The following is a 20,128-nucleotide window of genomic DNA, read 5'->3' as shown; positions in this document are numbered from 1 at the left end:
CCGCGGGGCATAGAACACGCCTTGCAGGGGGTGGGGAGGGCAGGGGGCGGGGCTAAGCGACTGTCCCAAGGTTCGCGGCCCGGATCGAGTAGGGGGGATTGACTCGAAGAGCAGCTCCCTGAGGGGGCGCAAGGGGCCAGTCCGCTAGTGCCAGTGCACCTCCGCCTCTTCCTTCTTTTCCTCCTCCTCCTCCTCTTCCCACCCCTCCTCCTCCCGGGAGTCCCCAGTCTGTTCGTCCGTTCGTCGGTCCGTCGGTACTGCGTGCTGTGGAGGCTGCGAGGCGTGGGCAGGAGCGGAGCCGAGTCCATGCGCCAGGAAGGCGGCGAGGCTGCGGCCGCGTGAAGCGCCAGTCCCCGTGGGATGCGGAGCTGAGCAACCAGCCGCTGAGACCCCAGCCGCGCCACAGGGAAGCTGCAGCCCGGTCCGCGGGGAGGGGGGCAGGGGCCGTGCCGGGAGCGTCGCCAGCAGCGCCCGGCCACTGGGCACGAGAGTCCGGGGGTCCCGGCGGCGCCCGTACACCCTAGTCGGGGCAGGTACTGCGCAGCAAAAAGCAGACACACCCATCCGCGGGCCAACGACCGACCGCAACAATTAAAAAAATCCGCTCACTTTCCCAAGTCAACAGAGGCAGGCGGCAACACCTGAAATTTGAGCAGGAAAACGGGTTCCTTCTGTCTCGGGCTAAGATTACAAAGACAGGAGTGACTCCCAAGGAGTAGCAGTAGAAGCGGTAAAACGAGGTGAGAGAAAGGGGAGCAAGACTCCCCCTTCCCCTCCCCCCCACCCCCCGCCTAAGTTTCGGGAGGGGCTTGTTGAGTCTTTTCCTTGAGATGGGATGAATAATGTAGGTATCTGGGTCGGGGAGTTTGGAGTAAGACGTGAGACGAAATCGTTCTTAGTGGACAGTCACTCCCCCTCCCCTTCTTTTCCTCCTACCCCTACTACCCCCTTTTGGATCCGGGAATGACTTAAAGGGCCGCCCGGAGCGATCAAGCTCTAGAGTACAGGTGTGGAAGTAGGGAGATGCCACAGGTTTCCTCACCTCCCCGTCGGGCCGGGCTGTGGGACTGCGCGTCTTACCTACGCGTCTTGCCTGCGATTGAAGTAGGGAGATGCCGCAGGTTTCCTTACCTCCCCGTCGGGCGGGGGGCGGTGGTACTGCGCGCCTTACCTGCGCGTCTTGTCTGCGCTTGGCTTCGGAGCGATGGGTATTTGGGGGCCTGGTACCCCGAGGTGTCGGCGGAGGGTTCTTTTCTACTTTCAATAGAAAATATTGAGGGGGACATCTAAAGTCCAAGTGTCCCCCTACTGGAGGATCTGAAAGTAAAGGGACTGGCCGGAGGGGAAGAGAAACTTCCCAAGAAAATAAAACTATCCTCAAACTATTGAATGGAAATCCTGGAGAGCAAATTCTTGGGAGTTAAAATCATTCTCATTATTAATAATATTATTTACATGCTATCAGGAATTCTTGAAAGTAGTAAAAATTCCGGTGTGGCCGCCACAGGAGTCCCTAAAAATCAGTAATGAGGGAGGAAGGCCCAGAGATGGTGTGGTTGCCTCTGAAATAGGGATTACAAGCGAGAGGGGCGGATGGAGAAGTGATGGTTTCTTGGGGCCGAGGCAGATTCTGAGGCGAGTAGGGAGAGATTAGATAGATGGTGTATTTGGTCTCGTAGGATAGTCAGGAAGTCCTTCGGGTGAAATCTGGAGATTGGCCTTAGACCTCACCTGTTTTAGGAAGAGGAAATGGAAAGAGAACGGGTGATGCAGGTTTCCTTTGATGCCAGTGGGTGAAGCCTTCGAGTTATTTTCTTTTTAGAATGCTGGTTGTGCCTCACATTTAGCTCTTTCTCTATTCCTCAGTGAAATCTCTATTTGTGGCAACTGATTTTTTAAGGGAACTTACTGGAGGGAAAGCTTTTTGCACCCTTTAAGGCTACAGCTAGTAACCATGTTAATTAGCTTTTTTCTTCTTTTTTCATCTTTGAGTCCCAGCTAGCCCCCAATCTTTTACAATGAGCAAGTTGGTAGGGAAGTGGTTTTAAGATTCATGTACATTCCTTTTGATGAAAAACTCAGAAGGTGTGGCTATTTGCTGACTTGTCAAGTGTAGCCGAGATTCTTTTGCTATAGTGTTAGTGCTGTCCTTACAATTCTCGGGGACTGAACTTGCTGCTCCCCAATTGAATATTTATTAGTGAGTTTGGCTCACAGGTGAAGGAAGGAGGAAGAGTACTTTTAAATGAACGTGTTGGTAGCTTTTTTTTTTTTCCCGTAATTTGTTTTACAGTAGTATGAGAAGTGATGAATCTTGATCCCTTGTGGCTTTTAATTACTTAAAGATTTGTAAACTGTAATATGGCAGTGTGCGAGGGACAGCAGTTCATTGTTAATTTTGTCTGTCCAAGCTGTTTAAGCTCCAAACAAGTTAAGCATTGACTTTTTTTAAAAGCTATTTTGGTATTTTTAACATAAAAAGAATGTCTTTGTCCAGCAATCATGGTAAATAATCCCAATTGGTAGAGCTTTATTAGAACTTGTTATCCATGAGGTGACAGTTATCATTGTGATCTGGGTAGACAATTATTAATAGTAATAATTGCATTTATGTAATGCATGAAGGTTTGTAAAGCATTACTTATAGACCCTCACAACAACCCTCTTAAATAAGTACTGTTGCTATCCCCACTTTACAGGTAAGGAAACAGAGTAGGTTAAGTGATTTGCCCAGGGTCACTCAGCTAGTAAAGGTGAGGCAAGATGTGAACTTCACTCAAAAAAATTACTATGAAAGTATGGTCCCACTAAGGGACATATAGAAAATGCTTGAAATTTGCTTCTAAACAAGTTTTGTAAGGCAGGAAATACTCTGCTTGTAAAAGGTAAATGAAGTGGTTCGTTTTTTTAACAGTTAATGCTTGAATTGTTGGGCCATTTCCTCTTTATATGACTTACTCAGTGGCAGACACAAATTCAGTGACTCAAAATACTAATAGCATACTTTATTTTTAGTAAAAGACATTTTTGAACTGAGCAGAAGCAGCATTATATAGTCCAGGATTTTTAACTTGGGATGTATGAATTTGCTATCTTAATGTTTTGATAACTCCTTCAATCTAATTGATTTCCTTTGTGATCCTGTACATTTTATTTTATATATCGAAAATATCATTTTGAAAGAAAGGCTACAGGTTTCTCCAGAAAACCAGGAGTCAATCTGTCTCTCTTCCTTTCTCCTTTCCTTTCTTTCCCTCCCTTCTTTCCTCTTCCCTTCTTCAATCCTCTCTCTTCCTTTCTTTTTCTTTCCCTTTCCCTCTCAGTAAAACTGCCTGTTGTCATTTAGAGGGCTGAGTGCTACACCTGGAGTCAGAAATTTAGGTTCAAATCTTTCCCTCAGACAAATGATGTATAATTATGGGATAAGTCATTCAACCCAACTGAGTCTGTTTTTATTTATAAATTAGGTATAATCATTCATAATTTGTATGAAGTTGTAGAAGAGGTGTTCTCACCTGCAGGAGCAGAAATTGTTTCCTCCTTGGAAATTCTTTATGCCAATCCAAATTAAAATAGAAAAACTTGCATTATTCTTTTCCCATGGTGGTTGTGAGAAAATTGCTTTGTAAACTTTAAAATCTAGACTAGACCTGTAATTGTAATGTTTTTAGTATTTTAGTATTATAACCTCTCAGATTAAAAAAAACAAACAACTTACTCCTTAGCTATTTATTATGCTTTGTGGCCTCTATTTGGATATGTGTGTAATTATTCTTTGAAGAAGTGCTCATAGAAAGCTGCTAGAGATTTGGAGCTAGAGAATATAGATCATGGTCTTGTGATTAGCACTTAGAATCTTTTTGACCTTGATAGATTTTGCTTAATCTATCTGATCTTGTTTCTCTGTGTACAAGAAAGACTGAAGGAAACCTCTATGACTTCCTAACTCAAAATTTATGAAGATTAAAAATGCAATACAATCATTAAACATTTTTCTTAAAGATTTTTATTTTTAAAAAATTGCCATAGATAATTTTCAACATTCACCTTTGCAAAACTTGTGTTCTGAATTTTTTCTCCCTTCCTTTTCTCTTTTCCCCTCCCCTAGATAGCAAGTAATCCAATATATATTAAACATATGCATTTCTTCTATACATATTTCCACAATTATCATGTTGCACAAGAAAAATCAGATTAAAAAGGAAAAAAAATGAGAAAGAAAACAAAATGCAAGCAAATAACAAAAAAATGAAAATCCTATGTTGTGATCCACACTCAGTCACCACAGTCTTCTCTCTGGGTACTCTCTTCATCACAAGACCATTGGAACTGGCCTGAATCACCTCAATGTTGAAAAGAGCCACATCCATCAGAAGTGATCATTGTAAAATCTTGCTGTTGCTGTGTACAATGTTCTCCTGGTTCTACTCACTTCACTTAGCATCACTCCATGTAAGTCTCTCCAGACCTCTATTTTTGAAATCATCCTGCAGATCATTTCTTATAAAACATTAATATTCCATGAAATTCATATACCACAACTTATTCATTCATTTTCCAACTAATGGACATCCACTCAATTTCCAGTTCCTTGTCACTACAAATAGCACTGTGGCACATGTGGGTTCATTTCCCTTTTTTATGATCTCTTTGGAATACAGGCCCAGTAGAGACAAAAAATGCAATACAATCTTGAGGGAAAAAATTAAATCTTATTCAATGCCTTCAAAATTTTGTGGACACTTAAAAGAAACAAACCCCACCCCCTCCACCTTAAACAACCACAACCCTTATTGAGTATAGTTAGCGCTAATTCTTTTACAAGTGCTTTGCACTTTACAAGTGATTTTTTTTTTTTTTTTTGACTTTCCTGTCAAATACAAATTTCTCTTGTAAATGAAATCCTTGGTGTAGGAAATGGATTTCCAGAAACTGCAACAGCCCCATAAAGACCTACTTTTTCTTTGAAAAATAAACATTTCTGATTTTTTTTTTCCTGAAAATATCTGAATCTTGTATTCTCATAACCTAGTTTAAACAGTTATGACTCAGAATCATTATTATGAATAACAGTTATGGAATCAAGCAGTATATTAGGGAGGTAACTCAAGGTTTTTTGAACTGTTTGCCCCTACGTTAAATGGCTTCATTTTTTGGTGCTTCAGTACTAGAAATACTCTGCTCTTTATAGTTTTTTTCCCTCTTTAACCAGTTATGTGTGTCCAAATGATGTGATTTTCTTCTGTCTCCTATCTCTCAGTGTATGAATAACAATGGGATTTTGACTTAACTTTATAGATCTGATTATGCTAGAATTGTGACAAACGTTTGTCCCTTTTATCCCTCTTAAGTTAAATTTTGGATTTGATGTCTTTATGGTAGATGTCAGAGAATTACAGATAAATAGTGTTAGGATGTGGAAATTTGTTATGACAAATTGTGTGGCAAAAAATTATCAGAAGTATTACTTTTTAAAAAAGATTACTATACCATTCTTCACATAGTTCCCTACATTAAGTGCCTACTATGTGCCAGACTTAGTACTGGGGTTACAAAAAAAAAAAAAAAAAGGCAAAAGACAGTTCCTATCCTCAAGGAGCTAATAGTCCAAGGGAGGTGAGACAATATGCATATAAATACATACAAAGCAAGTTATTTATAGAATAAATAAATTTTCTAACAAAAGAGAAGACCTAGATCTAGAAGGCTTAGAGAACGCTTCCCAAACTGTGGAGAGTTTAATTGATAACTGAAAGGAATCCTGAGACGTCAGTAGTAGAGCACAGGAGGAGAGGAGTGTTTGTAGGCATGGAGGACAGCCAGAGTCCATGACTGTCAAATGGAGTGTCTTTATGCAATAGGTAGGGAGCTTGTATAATTGGATCGAAGAGTACATGTCAGGGAGTAAGGTATTAGAAAACTGGAAAGGTAGGAGTCAGGGAGTAAGGTATTAGAAAACTGGAAAGGTAGGAGAAAGATAGATTATTAAGGGCTTTGAATGCCAAACAGAACATTTTGCTTTGCTACTGGCAGCAATATGAAGCCACTGGAGGTAACACTATCAAATCTATTATTCTTTTGGGAAGATAACTTTAATGCTTGAATAGAGAATGGTTTGGACAGTTGAAGTTAACATAATTTTGGAAAATGTAAATTCTTTCATTGTTAGGATGAAAATAAGAGGTCATATTTTATTTATTATATGTTGAAAGTATTATTATTCTGTTACATAGCTGGTAGAGAGCTGACCATTGGGTTCAAGGCCCTGTTTTAATGCTTAGCATTTATGTGACTGAGTAAATCACTTAATTTCTCAATCCTGTGCAGTGACCTACAGAAAAGTTGCTAACCTGAACTTAGATTTTCTTCATCTAGGAAGTTCCTTACCAGTGAAGTCCCTCAGATATTTAAGTGATTTAATTGTATTGCAATATCTAGTTCAAAATAAACACGATAAATTCACAATGGCTATTTTCTTTGTCAAAGGGTAGATTTATTTAGAGGAAGGGATTACAGACAAAATGAAGGTATACAAGAGAGACCAGGAATGGTAAGTATGAAATAGAGTTAGGAGAACATATAGTTAGCAAAGAAAAAGATAAGTTCCCTGTGGGAACTCACAGTTAACCAAGAGAAAGGAACTAATCCATGAGGTGAGAGAAAGCCATTGACTGTCTGGTTAGACTGACCAAATTTAACTAGAGTAAAGAGAACAGTGCCATTAGAAGGAAGGCACTATGAGGGATGGAAAGAGAGTACCTTATGTTGAATAGCTTAATCCTGAAAAGAACTTAGCTAAGATTTTCATCATAAGCAGATCCTTTATAATCTTGGGAGCTTCTCAGAGAAGTAAAATCAGGAACTCAGAGGAGAAGGAATCAGAACCTGGTTGTAGACTAAGTCTCAGATTTGTCTAAATATATGCTAATCAGTATCTCAAAAGGTTATTTGAAGATGTGGATACATGTTGGGGGCTGGACAATGGGAGTTGCCAAAGAGTTCCTTCCTGACAGAAGAGAGTAAATCACATCATTAAGTATACTCCTGTGTACATAATAACCAAGACTAGACTTGTCTGTCCATCCATGCATTAATCCATTTATCTATCCACATTTTATATATTCTCAAAAAATTCAGTTCTTTTAGATGCTTTTGTAATGGGAAAAAGGTTGTTTGATTGAATCCAGCTAAATATTTTTGTTTAGACTCAGTTTGACTATTATGGCTTATCTAACTTTAAATTTTTTTATTCTTTGATGATATAACAATGATGACCATGATGGTCTAAATCTCTATTGTGAATTTTAACTAACATGCGTATTTAAAGTTAGTATGTATAACCCTTACTACTGTAGGCTTAAAACAGTAGCCTTAATTGAAATGAAACTTAACTTCTTCCTAAAGTTATATCTACACAAGTTAGTAATATAGGGGGAAAACTTATAGTTAGCAGTTTGTAATGCATTTAAATTATATCTCCATACAAAGAATGGTTTTTAACTACTTTTTATTTGTATTTATTTTATAGTATTTCTGTAATTCTACAATTTTGCTAAATAAGCAAAAGTTCTTTTATTTTAAATTTTTAAATATTTTAAAGTTCTTAGCATAGTTAGTACCTGGAAATATGTAGGTCTTTAATAGTCTTTAATATATGGTTGTTTCTGATCCAGTAGAGCTGCCTTCCTCCCTTTTTTCTTCCTTCCTTCTCCTTTCCCTTCTTCCCTCTCTTCCTTCCCTCCCGAAATAAAAAAGATAGTTGTATATGAAACTGAATCTTTATACTACTTTTATAATGTAATAAAATGCACATTATTTTATAAACTGTCTTGCTTTATCTTTGCTTCCATCTGAATTTTCTGATTTGTACTGTGTATTAAAAAAAATTATTTGATTATCTTTATCCCCTTTTTTTGGCTTCCTTGTTTGCTAACCTATTTTTACCTCATTTTTCACATCCACTTAAAAACCAAGAAAAAAACACACACACACACACACACACACACACACATCATTTTAACTAATAAACAGTCAAGCAAAATGAAGACATATTTTCAATACAAAACTGTTTATCTCCTGCACCTTTACCTCATCACCGCTCTTTCATGTGGGTAACATACTTTGTCAAAGGTCATTTGATGACATGATTGGTCATTCTTAAGGTATTTTCTTTACAATATAGTTTTATAAATTGTTCTTCTAGTTTTGGTCACTTTAACAAAGTAATAAACTTTTTAAAAAAACATCACTTACCTCTACCAGTTCTTTGAAATCTTTTTTCATTTTTTTTTTTACCATACCATAATATTTCATTGTATTTATACACAACACTTTATTCAGCCATTCCCCCAATGATGGGCAGCTTTTGTTGTAGTTATTTACTGTCTTTCCCCTTCCTCCTTTTTAATTTCTTCATTTTGGGGAAATTTGTTTTGCTTTTATAACAGGAATTTTGGTGTGGAGTTTCTTAGAGGAGGTGATCACTGAATTCCTTCTATTTTTGTGTCCTGGTTCTCATAAATTTGACCATTTTTCATATGTTGTTTCATTCAAAAGTGTCTAGGCTTTTTCCTCTCAGTGTTTTTCTAGGTCAGTTGTTTTCTGTTATCTAATATAACTAATTTTCTTCAGTCTTTTTTATTTGTTCTAAAATTTCTTTCTTGCAAATCAATTCTGTTTAGTCTTGTCTAGTTTTCAAGGAATTCATTACTTAGGTCACTTTGTCTTCTGATCTATTTGTTGTGTCCTGCTTTCTAGAGCCCCCAAGTTGGAGTGACAATTCTATAGCCCCCACACCGGAGTGATTAAGATATACCTTCCTAATGGAGAAGGGATGAGGCAGGATGCCTCAGGATAGTGGGAAAATGGAGTCAGTTTATTTCAAGGACTTTTCCCCTTTTATACTCTAATATCCTTATGTAACAAAAACACTGGGCATGTGTCTAGTATATACTGTGCACATGGGACCAAATAACCTGCTATTGTATGTAGTTTGCAACTTGGTATCACTCTTCCACCTGGTATCACTCTGCTTCAATCACAACACAGGTTGTCACAGCTCCCTGACTTTTCAGGAAGGCCAAGAACCCCTAATGGAAATGGGGAACTGAACCAGACATTGTTAGCAGGTTCTCTCTGGGCTGAAGGGTCTTATACCTCACCCAGAGTTTCCCCACTGTCTGTGACTCTGTACATCTATTCTTCCTTTTTCTTTTTTTTAATCTCTTGCTTATTATTAATATTGCTTGTAGAATTTTTTTTAATCTTTGCTTGCAGTCATTAATTATGTAGTTATTTTCCCTTTCTAAACTGTATTTTTAAAAATCTCTAGATCCTATATATAATACTTTTTAAAGTACTTATCATTGGCTTAGCTTCATTAATTTTTTAAGCTTAAATTTCTGAATTGGGGCCTTGTGCCAAGACCAGCATGATTGGTTCAGCTAGGTATTGCTTTGGGTGCCTGATCTTTGCTTCTGGGGTTAGGAGTTTGAGTACTTGGATTGTCCAGATATGAACATTGTTTGCTACTTTCCTTATGTTTGGACTTCCTTATGAATTTCTTATGACCTTTGACCTTTCTGGCCATCCTTTGACATTCTTAAAGGAGTCCTCCATTCTTGCTGCCTCTGGACAATGAAACTTGAAAGGTTCATATGTTTCTGGGAGTCTCTGGTTTCTTACCCTCCTTTAGAGCAAACTTGTCTGCCTTCTCTGACCAACTAGATTTGCTTGTGACCCTCTTTTTATTACATGGATAATAGGCCTTCTGGCTAAACTTTTGTGCAATTCAAAAGTAAAATTAGCGACTTTCTGTAGTTTATTATTGGACTTCTTGATCATTATTGGACCTGATGCATCTTCAAAGTTTTGATAGTATAGACATGTGGGGAGCTCAGGGAGCTGACTGTTCAGGTAGACATCTTAGCTCAAAATGAAACTATTTTTTCTTCAAATAAATCCAATTATTCCTTTTTTCCCCCCCCAGTTTTTAGGCCTAAATTGTTTCTTTTTTCTTATCCTCTCCTTTATCAATTTAGAAGGTCAGAAAAGTAAAACTCATTACAGATATGTACAGGCATACAAAACAGATAAGTACATTAACCAAGTCTAAAATAAATTAAAAAGAGAAAATAAAAGAAAAATGAAAAAATATGCTTCAGTGTACTCTAAATTCATCACCTTCCTATCTGGAGGTGAAAGTACACTTCATAATGAGTCCTTTGGTATTGTGGTTGGTTATTTTACGTGTGTCTGTGTGTGGGGGGGTATTGGGAAGGCAGTTAGGTGGCACAGTGGATAGAATGGAAAAGACTAAGCTCAGGAAGAGCTAAGTTCAAATTTGGCTGCAGATACCTACTATTTGTATGATCTTGGACAAGTCACATAATCCTGTTTGCTTCAGATTACTAATCTGTAAAAGGAACTGATAAGGAAATGATAAACTATTCTAGTATCTTTGCAAAGAAAACCCCAAAGAGGAGTCATGAAAGTGACATGACTGAAAATAAGAAACATCAGTTGTCAGTTACTAAATCTTTCAAAGTTGATTATCTTTATAGTACTATTGTTATTATATGAATTGTTCTCCTACTTCTGCTCATTTTACTTTGCATTAGTTCATACATTCCTTCCCACATTTTCTGAAACTGTTATCTTTTATCATTTCCCACAGCAGAGCCAAATATCCTATCATTTGTTCATTCCCTAATTGATTGGCATCTTCTTGGTTTTCAGCAAAAAAGAACTACTGTAATTATTTTTGTACATATATGGATCCTTTTCCTCATTATTTGATTTTTTTGGGATATAAACCTAGTAATAGTATCTCTTGAGTCAAGTTTAATATTTTTTGGGCTTAGTTCCAAGTTGCTTTCCAAAATTGTTGGACTAGTTCATGGCTCTACCACCAGTGCATTAATAGCACCTGTTTTCCCTCAGCCTCTCAAGCATTTGTCAATTTTGCCAAATAAATTGGTACAAAGTTGCATCTCAGTATTGTTTACATTTTCATTTCTTTAATTATTTGTGTGTGTTTTTTATTCCTATCATTAGTCCTTTTGTAAAATGAAACAATCAGTTTCAAACTTAACTCTCTATAAATTTTTTTTCATTTGATTATTAAGAAGAAAAAAAGGGGGAAAAACCCAAAACAAAACAGGGCATATCTTCAGTTGCCTTTTGAATGCAATTTAATTTTTACTCCAAGCTCTATGTAAAAATGGAGCCATCAAGCATAGATGAAATTGTTCATGAACTTGTATAATAGCAACAATAATAGAATATTTAGGAGCAAATGCTTATTTTCCGAATTGGAAAATCTTCCCTTTACCCTATCACTTCCTACTAATAGAAAGTGTTGAAGTCCTTAGTCTTGCCTCCCCAGGCAAGACTTTGAATAAGATGTAGAACTTTCTTTAACAGTCTATTCTTTTGTTTCCATGTGAATTTTCATTCCCATGACTTCTGGTGGGGATAATTCTGAAAACTGAAGTTTTTTTCACTTGTGCTCCAGTTTCATCTTTCCAGTTGCCTACAGAGAATCATCACTCTTTCCCCCTCCTTTCTGGATTAGTACCCCAATTGTTCCATTTCTTATTAGCAGTATGACTGTTCTTATAGTCACCCCCCAAAATACTTAATTCTAAATATCTAGTCTTATTAATCTTGTCATTTTCCTCCAAAAGTCTTTTCATTGCCTCCTTTTTTTATCCCCACTGCTAATACTCTAATGGATTGTAAAAGACTTTATACCTGTATTTTTATTTTGAGTGATTTCCTTGCTTTCTTTCTCTGTGCCCTTCATCCTACTTAGTACTAAAAAAATCATCTTAAAATGCCATTTTCCTTGTAGCACTCTTGTAAGGCTCAAGAATATACAATAGCTTCTTTTAAATAAAATATAAATCTCTCAAACTGGCTTTCAAACTATTCAAAATTATTTATTTATTTATTATTATTAAGTTATATATATTTACTATTTTATTATTTATTATATTATACCTCCTCCCTCCCTCACCATTTTATACCCATTATTGCTCAAAATGTAGTCTTCATTCCAGTATTCCACTCTAATGGTTTCCTAGTAGTCATGTGCCATTCTTATCTCTAATCCTAGGGTTTTGGTTACTTGTTTTATTCTTCCCACTGAATAAAATACTGTGTTTTCCCCCATCCCTCTAACTAAATCCTGTCCATCCAAAAAGATTGAGATCATATGCTCCTTAAGGGAATTGGGTTCTGCTTTGGGAGTAGTGGAACAGTGTCCCAAGCTTATGTTTTTATACTGAAGTTTTCAAGATTAGTTCTTGGAGTTTGTGAATTTTCATTTCTTTCAAAGTGGTGTAATCTAAATAGAGATATGGTTACTGTTCTCCTGGAATGTCTCGGTGTTCCCTTCTACTTTGGAATTGTGGCCAGAATCCTAGTTCCTGCTCGTGTATCTCCTTGCCTTGGATTATGACCCATACACTGTTATAATGGGCAATACAACATTATCCTCTACTCAGTGCCAGTAAAGGTTCTCCTGTAATTTCCTTCTAACCAGTTGTCTGATCCCCTTAAGTCTGTGGACTGAGAGGTACAGAAGCCACCACTGCTGATTCAATTGTCCTTAAAGTCTGCTGCTGGTTTGCTGGGTGTTACCACTTTCACTTCAATGAGACAGGCTTTTCCTTTCAAATAATTAAATTTTTTTGGTTTGGAAAATTGTTTCACTGTTTTTGGGTCTGTCTCTCCAGAGTTTATTTTGAGGCATTATTTTAGCATTTGTTTGGAGGGGAATTTGGGAGAGCTCAGGCAAGTTGCTTTTACTATAATTTCCACATAAATCTATCTAGCCCCAATTTCTCTTGGGCATTCCAGTATTCCATTAGTAACTGCCTTTTGAAACATCTTGAATTGCTCATGGAAAACTAGAGCTCTCACACAAAGAGTCCAAAACAAAATTCACTATTCCCTGTATCATCCATCCTTTCTGCCCAAATTTGGACATCACCCTAATTACTCAGGCCTTGCAATTTTGGTGTCATTCTGAAATTCTCACTCCCAATCACTTCATATGTTCAGTCTTTTACCAAATCTTATTTCTATCTTCGTAACATCTGTGGACTATGTGTCCTTTTCCTTACCTACATAAACATCATCTTAAGTTTACACAACTAAAATAGTCTACTAATTTGTCTCACTGCTTTCCCCAAATCAAACAATCCTCCACTCAGCTATTTCCAGCACTTCATTTCTCCACTGTTAAACATTTTTTCATTAGGTATAGTCCATTTCTGGATTTGCTCTTTTTTCTCAGAAAAATAGGAAAATCAAAACGGCAAATATCTTTTTGGATAAACATCTCTTTAGGAAATTCAACTGACGTGGAAAATAGATGAGGAGAGATGATTTAAGAATTATTAGATTACTAAAAACCATGATCAGTTTAGCTCACGAGATCATCAGTTAGTATTCTATCCATTAAAGTACAGGTCTAGTCCCTTCTAAGAACAGGGCAGTTACCATCGTTGAATGTTAATGGGATCATCCAATTGTGAAGCCAGTACAGAAGAGATTTCTGAGATACATAGTTTGTAGAGGGCTACCTAATCTTATCTCTTTGTAGAGATGAAGCTACCAGTTCAACATACTTAATAGTTATTTATCTCTGTGAAAATAGTTTATAGTATATTTGCCTACTGTGGAATCATAAATTGACAGAAGGGACTTAAGAGGCTGGTGTGTGTGTATGCATGCTCATGCATAAATGTATATGTGTGTACATGTTCTCTTACTATTAAATAGTTTGTTGAATATCCGCCAGCTATCTTTATTAAATGAAGTAAATAAAAAAATATTTTTATTACTTATTCATTAAGCACATTGTGCCAAATGAAAGTAATTTTGTTGTGGAAGAATTCCTAAATTCTAGTTTGAAAAATTATCATTAAATATACTTTTTATGTTCATATGACTAAATTATATATCTTTTTAAGCTGAAAAAAATTTTGTAGCAAGAAAAATTCAGGGTAGTAAAACATTTTATTTTATTTGCCTAAATCCAACATTGAGTTATAACTCTAATGTTATAAGCTAATTCATAAACTTGTCTCAATGTTACTGTTTTAGTTTAGGTACCCAAAGATATTCTACTAATCAGTTTTCTTGGTTTAACATCTGAAATATTTTCATGGTCTATTTTGAAAAACAAATGATATATAATGACAAGACATAAAATTTAGGAATCTTGACAACTTGTTCCATTTAGATCCTTAATTATCTGTTACCTGGTACTAACTATTTTTTTAAAAAAGCCTAAAGTTTAACTATTTCAGAAATGTAACAACCGAACCAGATGATCTTACAAGGTTCTAGGTATCCTCTTTCCAAACAAAAATGAACATCTATTAAATACTTGTGAAGTTGTAGGATTAGAAATTCTCCAAGCAATATATATTTGATACATACATACATTCATTATATCAATAATTGATATTTATAAAGCATCTGTTTATTTGAGCTTAAAGTCTGTGTGATAAAAATATTTCTCAGATAAGGAAACAGAGAGCTTTCCTTATGGAGTAGTACTGTTACTCCTCATCTAATTGGAAACTAATAGGTTGATAGAGGGAAAGAGGTTTAAATGGTAACCCAAAGTCATAGTAGTATAGCCAGAACTTAGGCATTTTTTCTCCAAATCTATGATACTTCTATTTAATCAACTGGCTGTAACCAATTCAATGAAGATCTTAGAGCAGGGATTTTTAAAAAAATAATTGTTAGTTTCTTTTTCTTTTATTTAGATTTTTTATTAAAGCTTTTTATTTTCAAAACATATAAATGGATAATTTTTCAACATTAACCCTTGCAAAACCTTGTGTTTCAATCCCCCCTTCCTCCAACCTCTCCCCTAGATGTAATCCAATATATGTTAAATCCAATATATGCATACATATTTACACCATTATCTTGCTGCACAAGAAAAATCAAATCAAAAAGGAAAATAAAATGCAAGCAAACAACAACCGAAAGAGTGAAAACGCTATGTTGTGATCCACACTCAGTTCCCACAGTCTCTGAGTAAATGGCTCTCTAAGCAAGATCTTTGGAACTGGCCTTAATCATCTCATTGTTGAAAAGAGCCATAACCTCCAGAATTGATCATCATATACTCTTGTTGTTGCCATGTATAATGATGATCTGGTTCTGCTCATTTCAGTTAGCATCAGTTCATGTAAGGCTTTCCATGTGTCTCTAAAATCATCCCTGCTGATCGTTTCTTATAGAACAATAATATTCCATAACATTCATATATCCATTCTCCAACTGATGGGCATATTCATTCTGTCTCCCGTTTCTTAGAGCATGGATTTTAAACCAGTTTTATGCCATAGATTGACAAGATTCGTGAAACTCATGGCTTCTTCTAGAATAATGTTTTTAAATTCACAGAACTAATTACACAGGATTGTAGTGGAGGCCAAAGGTTAGTGTTTCCCATCTGAGTTCACAGACTACCTGAAATCTATCCATGGACACCTCAGCCATGAGGTCTTAGGTCTAGGGGAAGCCAGGAGCCCAATGCCTCAAGAAAAAATTAGAACACTTCTCTTATAAAAAGAATATTTTAATAAAATAATAACTTTAAGGAGCAAAGTAATTGGGACAGATTCACTAGTGATATTCACTTATTAAGAAAAGTTATGATAATTTCCTTATTTTTTATTTAATATTTAAAATCTTTTTAAACTTAAATACAAAATGAGAAGAAAAAATTTTCATGTATATAGTAGACCATAAAAAAGTATTCAATGCAAATAATAAATTTTCATTTCAAGAAAACCTATATAACAAATACAGCACATTGTTTTCAAAGCTTCCTAGCTTTTATTTGCTTCTTTGTTAATTTTTATTTTATTCTCTATGTATTTTTACTGTATTTCTTTCTCTTCTTCCCCACCCTAAAGAAAACTATAATTAAGCAGGGAAGATAGACATAAAATACACATATATACATATACATGTGTAAGACCATATTATGCTTATTTCTGTCATCTATTTCCTTGAAGGTGGATAGCAATTTCCTTTACAGGTCCAGATCTTCCTATGTTTTTCTAAATCAACTAACTCATCATTTCCTACACCACAGCAGTATTCCAAATTCAATCACATTCTATCGGAGATTGTGAAAGTTTTTTTTCTCCCATTTTTCTGTATTCCTTCTATTCTTGGTATTTGGATTTTATTTTTACAACAAGATTTTAATTTGAAATAGTCAAAATTATCATTTTTACACTTTAAGATTGTTCTCCATTCTAATATAGTTTTAAGAGCTGATATTGCCAAATCTTCTTGACATTTTCCCCCGATTTCTTTGAAGTTCCTTAATTTTGCTCCTTCAAATGAACTTTGTTATTATTTTTCCTAACTGTAAAAATTTTTTTTAGTAATTTGATTGGAGTGTCACTGAATAAATAATTATTTTGGTAAAACTTGTCATTTAAAAAATTATATTGGCTGTAGGTAAACCACAAACAATAAGTTCCCATGAACCTGTTTATAATATCCATTGTTAGAAGTAACACTCTTGACACTGAAAATCAGATCTCAAGGAAAATTTATTAAAGAAGAAGCTTAATTGTCTTAACATTTCTGACCAGAATGGGCTCCATTCCTCTTTGGGAAGAACTCATTTTGAGTACAGAAGCAGGGGAATCTTTATATTTGCTTGAATGATGCAGTCTCATCCTTCAGAGAAAGGATTGATTTGTTCCATCTGGGTTACAGTCTTTCCCCTTAATGTGAATAAAACATCCCCCCCTCCCCACATACATCGCATATTCAAAAATGGCAGAAAAGTCCTCCTCTGGAGTGTGTTGTTTAATATTCAGTTAGCCTATTAAGCAGGCACTGTAGTCATTTAGTCAAGTCAAGTCTTTGACCCCAACTAATTGGGGCTGGATAAGCTATTATCTTAAGTTTGTGGTTTTCTCAAAACCACAAAACTTTCTGATTGGCTGAATCCACCTGTGCCTTCCTAGCCCCTCTATTTCTTGTTTGCTCAAGGCTTCTGTTGATCACTTAATTGTTCTGTGAATCCTAATCTTCATTAACCGAGAGGTTTATAGATCTGTGGTACCCACTATCCCCGACCTTAAAGCTTGCAACACTGTGGAAACCCAACTTTTCAGCATTTCTCACACTATGAACAATAAATATTATTTCAGTTATTTATATTTGAATGTATTTGCATAAAAAGTTTTTTTTAAATTTCATGTTCATATAGTTCCTGTTAATGTTTTGGCACGTATATGCTCAGATATTTTACACTGTTTAGGTATTGTAAATAAAACTATTGAATAATAATGCTGTGCCAGTATAGTCACAGTATATTTTTCATTTTTGATTAGATCTACTTTAACTTTGTCTGAGATCCTGATAACAAATAATAAATTCTACTCCTGCCCTTTGTTTTATCTTTGTTTGCATCTCTTATTTTTATGTTTCCTGAAAGCAATACATAGTAAAATTCAAATTTTTAATCTGCTGTCCAAATTTGTCCCATTCACATTCTAAGCCACAATTGTGTATTTTCCTTCTTCCTATTTTCCTCCCTATCCTTCTTACCTTATTTATCCTATTGCTCTTCATTCCTCATTTTACTTCTACCCTCTATCTTGCCCTCATATTCCTTAACCTACCTGCTTCACTAAAACTTCCTCTTATCCTTTCCCCCACCCTAAAGCCTTGCTCTCTTATTCTTTCTGAATTTAAAAAATTTTATACTTTTCTGTGTATGTATGTATGTATGTATATCTAATCTGGCTATCTTATCTGTCCATGTACATTTCTCTCTTTAACCCATTCTTGATGAGAACAAGGTTCCAGCACTACCTCTCCCTTTACTATCATCTTCTGTATTATTTGTTCCCTTTTATGACTCATTGTATGAGATAATTATTTCTTTTTGTCTTGTCTCTTACTACAATTTTGTTTGTTTTGGGAAGTACACCATCATACTCAACTCAACCCAAACTTTTCTTTCAAACTACCCAAATAATGATGATCCTTATTGTATCTCCATGGTATTTAATTTTTGTTGTTGTTGTTTCCAAAATATTGTCTTTAACCTGGGAGTTTTGAAATTTGGCTGTGATATTCCTGTAAATTTTCCTTCCGGGATGTCTTCAGGTGGTGATCAGTGAATTTTTCCAATTTCTGTTTTGTCTTCTTGTTCTAGAATTTCAGGGAATTTTCGTTCATAATTTCTTGTAATATTGTATCAAGATTCCCTTTTTAAATCCTCTTTTTCAGATAATCAGACTAATAAGATGTTTCACTTTCTATGTTTTATTTTGATTTTGTATTATGATTTCTTGTCAGAACATCATTAGCTTATTGCTGAATTCTAGTTTTCAAGGAGTTATTTTCTTAAGTTTTTGATTCTTTATTTCAAATTAATTAACTTCCTTTTCATAATTTTCTTGATTTTCTTGGATTGTTCTTTTGTTTTTCTTCTATTGTTTTCTTGACTTGTCTTATTATATTTTAAAAGTCCTTTTTAAATACTTGCAAAAACTTTGAATTGGGGACCAGTTGATCTTTCTTATTGAAAAAAATGAGTGACTTTTTTTTTGTTGCTCTATCATATATTTTATATAGATATTTATTATTATATTATATATATTATATTATTATATTTAGTTCTCTCCATGTATTTTAGATAGTGTTTTAGCACTAATGTGTAATCAAATTTTGGTCCCAAGTAATGGGGAACGATACTGCAATTGTCAGGTTCTTCTTACTGTTATTTCCTGAGGTCTGTCTGGGTCCCACCCTTGGGGTCCTTACTCCATTTCTAAACCACGGCTAGGGCTTCCAGCCACACTGGTAAAGGGTCTTCTTGCCTGTGGTTGTACTCAGGTGGCTGCAAACTACAGCTGTCCTCTCTGCTCCTGAACTGAAACTAGGTGCTCTGCTGCTCTCAGTCAGTGGAGAACCCCTCATTACTGCATTCACCAGGTGTGTGCTGTTATAGGGTAAATCTAGTCAACATTTCTGTGCTTGGCATGGCATCCTTTGACAGTGGATGATCCTCCAGCCTTCTCTCAGTCTTAGACTGCTATACTGTTTGCAAAATGAAAGATTTTACCCTGCTGCCTCCAGATTGTTATTTGATGATTCTGCAGTCAGTCTGGAATTTGCATTTCACTCATGCTGAGCCTCCATTCCTGAAGGGTGTGGTCTTTCCTTCTGTCTTCTCTGATTGTTATATTTATTTTTTTGTGGAGGAAATTTCAAACTCTAAAAGTTTTCTGACCTATTTCACCATCTTCCCAGAATCTTCTGCACTGATAATTTCCAAGAAATTTTATGGAGAAGTCTGAAAGAAAATTTCCTGTGTTGCTACTTGATCATGAGGGATATTTTTATTAGTGTTGTTTTTTGCCTAGAAAACATGCCCAGAAAGTGATATGTCCATATTAGACATTAAAGTTTAGGGAATAGAAGGCAAATAGAGTACTATCAAGGTACAAAACAAACAATTTTTGTGGGGACTAGAAACATCAAAAACAAATTATAAACCCTGAAATATTGAAAATCAAAACTTGATCAGAATACTATTTGATTCATAGGGTAATTAGGTTATTTTTTGAGAATATGAGTTTTTTGACAAGATTCTCTTTTCCAGAATGCTTTTGGCTTCCCAAAATAATGATATGCTGACTAGGGGTTGAGGAGGAGAACTAATCATTGACAGATAAAATACTATGATAATTTATCATAAATGCCAGCTGAATACTTGAAGTGGTTAAGCAATATGCTTAATTATTTTGTGACTTTATTCATGTTATTTTTTTGGCATTTTCTTATTTGTTACAATATGACATCAGAAGCTAAACAAATTCTGTATCATTCTTAGAGTGCTTGACTGTCATCTGGTGGTGTGACATAAGGGCCAGTAGGGGGGGGGGGGGGGAAGCAGTTCTGTGTATACACGTACACGTACATACATACACACACAGACACACAGACACACACACACAGTTTTAATTGCCAATAACTGCACTGACTTGTGGAACTGTCACATGTGAGTAGTACATTTATGTAAATGTGAATGACTAGCTACGTGTACACAGCT

General features: G+C 35.7%; 1 protein-coding gene across 1 annotated transcript in view; it reads left to right on the top strand.

Moving 5' to 3' along the window:
- The first annotated feature begins 641 nt into the window (after positions 1-641).
- The window catches only part of UGT8 (UDP glycosyltransferase 8), a 95,345-nt gene continuing 75,858 nt past the window's right edge, over positions 642-20,128 (top strand). The window contains exon 1 of the mRNA XM_051964929.1: positions 642-740. The gene's annotated coding sequence lies outside the window, so the exon portion shown is untranslated. The remainder of the gene's footprint in view (positions 741-20,128) is intronic.

This window comes from Antechinus flavipes, chromosome 6 (assembly GCF_016432865.1).
Source record: "Antechinus flavipes isolate AdamAnt ecotype Samford, QLD, Australia chromosome 6, AdamAnt_v2, whole genome shotgun sequence".
Taxonomy (NCBI): domain Eukaryota; kingdom Metazoa; phylum Chordata; class Mammalia; order Dasyuromorphia; family Dasyuridae; genus Antechinus; species Antechinus flavipes.
This window is presented reverse-complemented; position numbering and strand designations above follow the sequence as displayed.